This window comes from Eumetopias jubatus, unplaced genomic scaffold, assembly GCF_037043125.1.
Source record: "Eumetopias jubatus isolate StellerSeaLion01/CBP00866 unplaced genomic scaffold, mEumJub1_p1.0 scaffold_8, whole genome shotgun sequence".
NCBI classification, from domain to species: Eukaryota; Metazoa; Chordata; class Mammalia; order Carnivora; family Otariidae; genus Eumetopias; species Eumetopias jubatus.
The window spans coordinates 14715907-14725404 of NW_028274814.1; the positions used below are offsets into that span (position 1 = coordinate 14715907).

Here is a 9498-nt window from a genome sequence, read left to right on the forward strand (position 1 = left end):
CTTCCTTTAAACAAGCAGTCCCATTAACAAGGCATAGTCTATGAAGACAATGGTGGAGCCTCTATTTTCATTTATTTTTTTCTTTAAAAAATAAGGAAGAAATTAAATTTTACTAACATATGAAACACATTTCTATATCCATGCCCTCAGTTGCTTGGTATATTAGACAATTAGAAGTCACATATGCTACATAGGACATGCTGAGGAATCAGTGGACATTCGACAGAGAGGTTACTGCATGCTGTAGTTTATTTGTGACCAGTTATATTGTTGTATAGATTATCTTCTTAAAATTTTTTTATTGTGGTAAAAAATACATAACATGAAATTTACCATTTTTAAATGCACTGTTCAGTGACATTAAGTACATTAAATACAGGGACATTAAGTACATTCACATTGCCATCACCACCATCTATCTCCAGAACTTTTTTATCTTCCGCAACTATATCCATGAATCAATAACTCACCATGTCCCTGTCTCCCCAGCCCTTGGCAACCACCATGCTACTTTCTACGCCTATGAATTTGCCTATTCTAGGTCCTTCGTTTAAGTAGAATCATATATTATTGGTACTTTTGTGACTGACCTTTTCACTTAGCAGAATGTCTTCATAATAGATAGGCATAATCCATATAATCCAATGGATAAAGTTTATCCATATTTATCCATATTGTGGTATGTATCAGAATTTTGTTCCTTTTAAAGGCTGAATAATATTCCACTGTATGTATATAACACATTTTGTTTATCTACTCATCTGTCCATAAACATTTGGGTTTTTTCCACCTTTTGGTGATTGTGTGAACAATGTTTCAATGAACATTGGTGCACAAATATCTGTTTGAATCCCTGCTTTCAGTTCTTTTGGTTGGGTATATACCCAGCAGTGGAATTGCTGGATCATATGGTAATTCTATCTTTAATTTTTTGAAGAAGCATGATGCTGGTTTCCACAGCAGCTGCACCATTTTACAGTCCCGCCAACAATGCACAAGGGTTCCAGTGCCTTCACATCCTCACAAACATGTCATTTTCTGTTTTGTTTTCTTTGACAATAGCCATCCCAATGGGTTATGAATGAGTTCTCATTGTCCTTTTGATTTCCTTAATTATTAGTGATGTTGAACATCTTTTCATATGCTTTCTAGCCATTTGTCAGAGAAATGTCCATTCAAATATTTTGCTGATTTGGGGGAAGTTGTTTTGTTATTGTTGGTGCTGTTGAGCTATCAGAGTCCTTTATATATTCTGGATATTAATCCCTTATCAGATATATAATTTGCCAGTATTTTCTCCCAATATATGGGTTGCCTTTTCACTCTGTTGGTAGCATCCTTAGGTGCACAAAAGTTTTTGAAATTTTGGTGAAGTCTAATTTATCTATCTTTTCCTTCTTTGCCTGTACTTTTTTTTAATGCTTTTTTCTTTAAATTTTTTTTATTGTTCTGTTAATCACCATACATCATTAGTTTTTGATGTAGTGTTCCATGATTCATTGTTTGTGCATAACACCCAGTGCTCCATACAGAACGTGCCCTCTTTAATACCCACCACCAGGCTAACCCATCCCCCCAACCCCCTCCCCTCTAGAACCCTCAGTTTGTTTTTCAGAGTCCATCGTCTCTCATGGTTCGTGTCCCCCTCCGATTTACTCCCCTTCATTCTTCCCCTCCTGCTATAATGCAATATATGTTAAGAAAAAAAAAAGAAGAAGAAAATGCCTGTACTTTTGGTATCATATCCAATAAATCATTGCCAAATTCAGTGTCAAAAAGATTTCTCCCTATATTTTCTTCTAGGAGTTTTATGGTTTCTGGTCTTTAGATCTTTAATCCATTTTGAATTAATGTCATATATGATGTAAGGTAAGGGTCCAACTTCATTCTTTGCCTGTGGACATTCAGTTTTCACAGCACTAATTTTTGAAAAGACGGTTCATTCTCCATTAAATGGTTTTTACCACTCTAGTCAAAAATTATTTGACTATATTTGTGGAAGTTCATTTCTGGGCTCTCTATTCCATTCTGTTGGCCTGTATATTTGTCTTTATGCCACTATCACGTTGTTTTAACTGCTGTAGATTTGTAGTAAGTTTTGAAATCAGGAAGTATGAGACCTCCAGCTTTGTTCTTTTTTAGGACTGTTTTGTCTATTTGGAGTCCCTTGAGATTCCATATTAATTTTAGGATGGATTTTTAAAAAATTTTTTTCAAATAAATAAAAAAAACAAAAAGAAATACAAAACCTTGGTATGTTGTTAGGGATTGCACTGAATCTGTAGACCACCTGGGTAGTATTGACATCTTCACAATATTAAGTTTTCCGATTCATGAAGCCAGGATGTCTTTCCATTTATTAATGTCTTATTTAATTTCTTTTAGCAATGTTTTGTAGTTTCAATGAACAAATCTTTCGCCTGCTTAGTTAAACTTAATCCTAAATATTTTATTTTTTGATGCTATTGAAAATGAAATTGTTTTTGGAGTGCCTGGGTGGCTCAGTCGGTTAAACATCTGCCTTCAGCTCAGGTCACGATCCCAGGGTCCTGGGATCTAGTCCCGCTTTGGGCTCCCTGCTTGGCGGAGAGTGCGCTTCTCCTCCTGCCCTTCCCCCCTGCTCGTGATCTCTCTCTCTCGTTCTCTCTCTCTCTCAAATAAATAAATTAAATCTTAAAAAAGAAAATGAAATTGTTTTCGAAATTTCCTCTTCAGGTTGTTCATTGTTACTGTAGAGAAACACAACTGATTTTTGTGTGATAATTTTATATCCTGCAACTTTGCCGAATTCATTTATTAGTTTAACTGATTTTGGTTTGTTTGTTAGTGACATCTTGGGTTTGCAGTTATCTTTGATTCTTCCTTTTCTCTCTTGCTCTCTCATTCTCTGCATGCAAACAGCCACCAACTCATTTCAGTTTGTTTTGATTTCATAGTGTTTCTGCTCTTTCACATTTTCATTAGTCTCACTGTAGTCCAATGTGATTGAGTGAGTATTTGTATCCACACTGTCTAGGGTAATGCATGGAGCACTTGTTATCTCAAACAGCTCTTTTATTCTTGCTATCCCACTCAAACCTCTAGGGTTTCCATATAACAGCAGAGGTCCCAGGCTTCTCTCTCATCTTCTCAGAGGTGGTACTGGCAGTTAAAAGGGTCAAGAGCACCTGAGATGGAAGCGGATATGCTGCTTACTAGCTGTGTAACCATAACCATATGTAGACCCCTTCGGTCTCACTTTTTCAGCTGGGAACTGGTGATGATAATAATATCTATGCCATAAAGAGGTGGGAGGTGTCTTAGCCCATTTGGGCTGCTATAACAAAATACCACAGACTGGGTGACTTATAAACAAGAGAAATTTATGGCTCACAGTTCTGGAGTCTGGGAAGTCCAAGATCGAGGTCCTGGCATGGTCATATTTTGGTGAGGACACTCTTCCTGGTCCATAGTTGGCACCTTCTCACTGGTTCTTCACATGATGGAAGGAACCAGGGATCATTATTATAAGAGCATTTTTATAAGATCATTTTTATATTTTTATAACCCATCCATGAGGACTTTGCCCTCATGACTTAATCACCTCCCAACAGCCTCATCTTTTTTTTTCTCCATTTTTTTATGTTCTGTTAATCACCATACATTACATCATTAGTTTTTGATGTAGTGTTCCATGATTCATTGTTTGCATATAACACCCAGTGCTCCATGCAGAATGTGCCCTCCCCAATACCCATCACCAGGCTAACCCATCTTCCCACCCCCGTCTCCTCTAGAACCCTCAGTTTGTTTTTCAGGGTCCATTGTCTTTCATGGTTCCTCTCCCCCTCCGATTTCCCCCTCTTCATTCTTCCCCTCCTGCTATCTTCTTTTTTTTTAACATATAATGTATTATTTGTTTCAGAGGTACAGATCTGTGACTCAACAGTCTTGCACACTTCACAGCGCTCACCATAGCACATACCCTCCCCAATATCTATCACCCAGCCACCCCATCCCTCCCACCCCCCATCATTCCAGCAACCCTCAGTTTGTTTCCTGAGATTAAGAATTCCTCATATCAGTGAGGTCATATGATACATGTCTTTCTCTGACTGACTTATTTCACTCAGCGTAATACCCTCCAGTTCCAGCCACATCATTGCAGATGGCAAGATTTCATTCTTTTTGATGGCTGCATAATATTCCATTATATATATATATACCACATCTTCTTTATCCATTCATCTGTCGATGGACGTCTTGGCTCTTTCCACGGTTTGGCTATTGTGGACATTGCTGCTATAACATCGGGGTGCACGTACCCCTTTGGATCCCTACATTTGTATCTTTAGGGTAAATACCCAGAAGTGAAATTGCTGGTTCATATGGTAGCTCTATTTTCAACTTTTTGAAGAACTCCATACTGTTTCCCAGAGTGGAACAGCCTCATCTTTTAACACTGTGACATGGGCATGATGGTTCCAGCATGTGAATTTGGCGGGGACACAAACATTCAGACTATAGTGGGAGGCTTAAACAGGACAGTGAGTACAAAGCACTTGGTGAAACTTTCCCTTTCTCTTCCTCTCTCCCTTTGAGGCCAAAGACACAGGTGGAACTGATGTCCTGACTCCTCTTGTCTATATTACTCCTTTGGCACTTACCATCTGCTGCTTTACGCTGTTTGTCATCTTTTTATGTGTATCCTTATTATCTTCCTTATCAAATTATAAATTCTCCAAGGGCCGAGAGCTTGTCTTTTTCTTATTTTTCCTTCTCTTGTGATTGTGGCATGTCATAATACAACGCCTTCTATATGGTAAATGCTTAGGCAATGTTTGCCTTTTAATTGTTTGACATAATGAAATTCTTCATTGCCTCATTTCCAGTATCTTGAGAACTGATGTTTCATTTATTTTATGTGTTTTTTTCAGCTCTTTTCCCACTTTGATGTGAAAACAGCTGACATTTTAAAATAGCCAACAAGAAAGTAATGAACACATCACTACTTCCTAGAAGGCCATCTGAGTGTATTTCAACCAATGTCTCTATAAAGAGTAGAAAAATAAATAACCGGCCGGGGTTGCCAGATAAGATACCCAATTAAATTTGAATGCCAGATAAACAATAGGTAATTTTTTAGTTTCAGTATGTCCCATGCAATATTTGTTGTTTATCTGACATTCAAATCTAATTAGGTATCTTGTATTTTTATTTGATAAATCTGGCAACACTACCGTGAAGGCTTTAATTTTTTTTTTAATTGTGAACAAGCATTATTCTCTCTGGAACCGAGAATATTCCCATGTGCTTAAAACTGTGTTTTTGTGTCAAAGGTGTACAGCTTGAGACATTATGAAACAAGCCTTAACCATCGCTATGACCCTACATGGAAAAGATAGGTAATGAAAAAGCTAATGAAGGGTAACATTAACTAAAATATCAACACCCATTGCTTTGAATATAAATGAAAGCAGTGATGTTTCTGTGAAATACAGTCCTGTACTAAATGAAAGCATTGGTTGGGTTTCAAAGTCTTTTATAGTAAGTGGATAAAATTACTGTAGTATTTGCATATCTCAGTCTTCCTGGAAATACTGTTGCTCTGCATGTTGAAAACATGGCTTAGAACTTACAGGAAAAAGCTTGAAAAATTTGAATTATCTGTGGCATGTCCTACTGCAACTGAGGAGAACGTAAGTAAAACCATACCTCTCAGCTGCATTTATTCAAGAGGTAAATGAGGATTTTTATGTAACCAAAGAACTTTTGGACATAGTCATCATTTTGGCACCACATTACAATCTGATTTGTTTTTAAAAATCATGTATAGTTTAGGGGCACCTGGGTGGCTCAGTCGGTTAAGCATCTGACTCTTGGTTTCGGTTTCAGCTCAGGTCATGATCTCAGGGTTGAGAGAGAACCCCGCATCGAGCTTCATGGTCAGTGAGGAATCTGATGCTCTCTCCTTCTCCCTCTGCCCTTCCTGCTTGTGCTCTCTCTCTCTCAAATCAATAAAAATGAATCTTAAAAAAAAAATAAATGTCACAGATAGTTTACTATATAGTAATCAAAATGAGTAAGTGTAACTACAAATGGTATGCCTGAGGAGTCACTTACCTCAGACTTGTTACACAAGCAAATAATGCAACCAATGATTTGTATCGATACAGCATGTAGGTCAATTCATCACATCCTCCACCATGAACCACTTGGTTCCACAAGATGAAACACGAGGCATGTAATGCAAGTGGCAGCTTACCTGAGAGCTGGATACTCTTCTATGGTTTGAACATGGACAATTTTCCAGTTTACTTAATTGTTTTGTCTTATGAATCTGATCCATAATACCATTAGAAGATGAAAGGTATTTTTCTTTTAAAATTCAACAATATTTATTGAAAGCCTAATATGGGCTATGTGCTTTTTGGAGAAATGAGTAAGAGAGAGACAAAGTTCTGCTCTCAAGGAGCCTGTATTTTAGTAAGTGGAGTCATATAATAAACAAATAATGAATAAACAAGGAAACAACTAAGAGTGGTTAAGTGCTGGGCAGAAAATTAAATAGGGTGGTGATTTGAAAGAGAGCAACTGGGTCACTTTTTAGGTCAACTGGATGCCTTTTTAGGTTAGGAGATTGAGGTAAGTCTATCAAAGGTGGTCAAATTTCAGTGCAGAACTGAATGGAGGGAAGAAACCAGCCATATGAAGATCTGGAAGAAGAGCAAGGGGAGTGCAAGGCCCTATGAGGGGATGAGCTTGGTGTGCTCTGAAGGAAGACCCGTGTGGTGAGAGGGAGGATGATGGTATGAGGTGAGGCTGCACGCGGCCAGATTATGAAGGACTTTAAAAACCAGAAATGTATTCTAAGCATCATGGGAAGTCATGAGACTTTTCTTTTTTTTTTTAATAGACTTCTTTCTTATTATTATTATGTTATGTTAATCACCATACATTACATCATTAGTTTTTGATGTAGTGTCCCATGATTCGTTATTTGCATATAACACCCAGGGCTCCATGCAGAACGTGCTTTCTTTTTTTAATAATTTTTATTGTTATGTTAATCACCATACATTACATCATTAGTTTTTGATGTAGTGTTCCATGATTCATTGTTTGCATATAACACCCAGTGCTCCATGCAGAACGCGCCCTCCTTAATACCCATCACCGGGCTAACCCACCCTCCCAGCCTCCTCCCCCCTAGAACCCTCAGTTTGTTTTTCAGAGTCCATCGTCCGTCACGGTTGTCTCCCCCTCCGATTCCCCCCCTTCATTCTTCCCCTCCTGCCATGAGACTTTTCAATCAAAAATGAATGAATAGGACTCATCTGGACTGCATCCTGCAGCCCGCGGCAGGTGCTGCTGTCCCATGATTCGCGAGGAACCCGGCCATGGTGGCTGGCCCCCACCCCAGCTATGGGTGAGGTCACCTTCAAAAGTGACACTCAGCTCTCAGATGTCCAAATCTACACCCCGAACCACAGGCACCTCATGGTGCGGCTGAATGGCATGGGGCAGCCCATTTTCTGGTCCCAGTTCAAGCTTCTGTGGAGCCGAGACTCTCAGACAGACTCAGGGGTTGAGGGTGGCCGTCATGCCATGGGTCCCGCAGAGGAAATGCCTCCCTCTGGGCCGGGCAGTGCCAGAGCCCCCTCTGGGGAATGGCTGCAGGAGTGACGCCACCAGCCAGGAGCGGGTGGGAACTCGGCTGGACGAGGACGGAGATCTGGACGTCGAGAGGAAGCCACGGGCGGCTTCAGACCCCGAGCCAGCGGGGCCTCCGAGAGACAAGGTACATCCCACGATTCTAACGCAGGAGGAAGATGACCCCCCAGGCAGACGAAGCACGAGAGAGCATCCCCCAGGATATCATCAGAATAGAACACACCATGGCCACCCCCCTGGAGGATGTTGGCAAGCAAGTGTGGCGGGGTGCCCTGCTCCTGGCTGACTACACCCTGTTCCAACGGGACCTCTTCCAGGGACGCACGGTGCTGGAGCTTGGGGCGGGCACGGGGCTGGCCAGCATCATGGCAGCCACCGTGGCGCGTACCGTTTACTGCACAGATGTCGGTGCAGATCTCTTGGCCATGTGCCAGCGAAACAGTGCCCTCAACGGCCACCTGGGGACTGCTGCAGGAGGTGGTGTAGTTAAGGTCAAAGAACTGGACTGGCTCAAAGACGACCTGGGCACAGATCCGGAGGTCTCCTTCAGCTGGTCGCAGGAGGACGTCTCCGACCTGTACAGCCACACCATCATCCTGCTCGCGGCCGAAGTGGTTTACGATGATGACCTAACCGACGCTCTGTTTAAAACGCTGTCCCGCCTCGTTCACAAACTGAAAAACGCCTGCACGGCCATTCTGTCTGTGGAGAAGAGGCTGAACCTCAAGCTCAGACCCCTGGACGTCACGTGTGAAGCCTACCACCACTTCCGCTCCTGGCTGCAGCGGCTGGAGGGGCTTGCGGCCGGCCGGCTGCGCTTCGCGGTGGAGCGGATGGAGGCCTCCCTCCCACAGCTTCTTGTCTATGAGCGCATCCGGCAGCTGGAGCTCTGGAAGATCTTTGTGGAACCGGTAATGTGACCCATCGCATCCACCAGCACGGCTTCTCGACTGTTCTTAGAATGCGTTTCTAATAAAATGGAAAGCTCATGAAAAAAAAAAAAAAAGAATAAATATCTTGAAAGAAAATTAAGCAATGGATAAAACATTTTAATAAACTAACCTTAATATCAACCTTCAAATTATTGTATCATGAAGTATGTATTGTACCAAGATTCCCCCCGCAGCTGAAGAATATTATTACTATCTGCTTATTGAGAGAAATACAATGTACAACAATGTGTTGAAAACTGGTTTAACATTTTGCAATAAAATGAAGGTCTGATTCTAATTTCAGTTTATGTAGATGCTTAATTTTAATGGATATCATAAGTGAGCATATTCCTTACAAAGAGACATAAGTCCCAAAAATGAAGTATATAGTTGGTTCTGCTACTAAGTCATAACTTGTTTTGCAATTCCATTCAGCAATTATGCAAAGGTTTTTGCTAAAATTTAGATTAGCAATTTTCTATCCTTGCTGATGTCAAAATAATTGTTCTTACAAACAAATCAAAAAGCGAAGGGTTTTTATATTTTTAACAAATGGATTTTAAGTCCACTGAAAATTTTCATTTGGAAGATTTAAAATGAGTTGTTAAGAATTTAGATAATTTGAATTAGCGATACAAATAATTTTTGGCAAAAGAAAAAAAATCATATTTGTATAATGATGGGAAAATTTCCAAACACCCATTTCCATGCTTCTTTTGTAGTCTGAGCTCCTTTCTTGGTCATTGTTAAAGTATTGATTTTACCTTTAAGAGATTCTGTATGTGTTTTAAAATATTTTTAGGAAGTGCTAGATAGCAAACTATGGACAAACACTTGCCATTACAAAAAAAGATCAGAAAATTTGGCCCAAGGCCAGGTGCTGTCAGAACACAACCACGGGAGGCTGGTTGAA

General features: G+C 40.3%; 1 pseudogene; it reads left to right on the forward strand.

Moving 5' to 3' along the window:
- Positions 1–7335: 7335 nt before the first annotated feature.
- On the forward strand, positions 7336–8635 carry LOC114217286 (methyltransferase-like protein 22 pseudogene; annotated as a pseudogene).
- Positions 8636–9498: the final 863 nt, after the last annotated feature.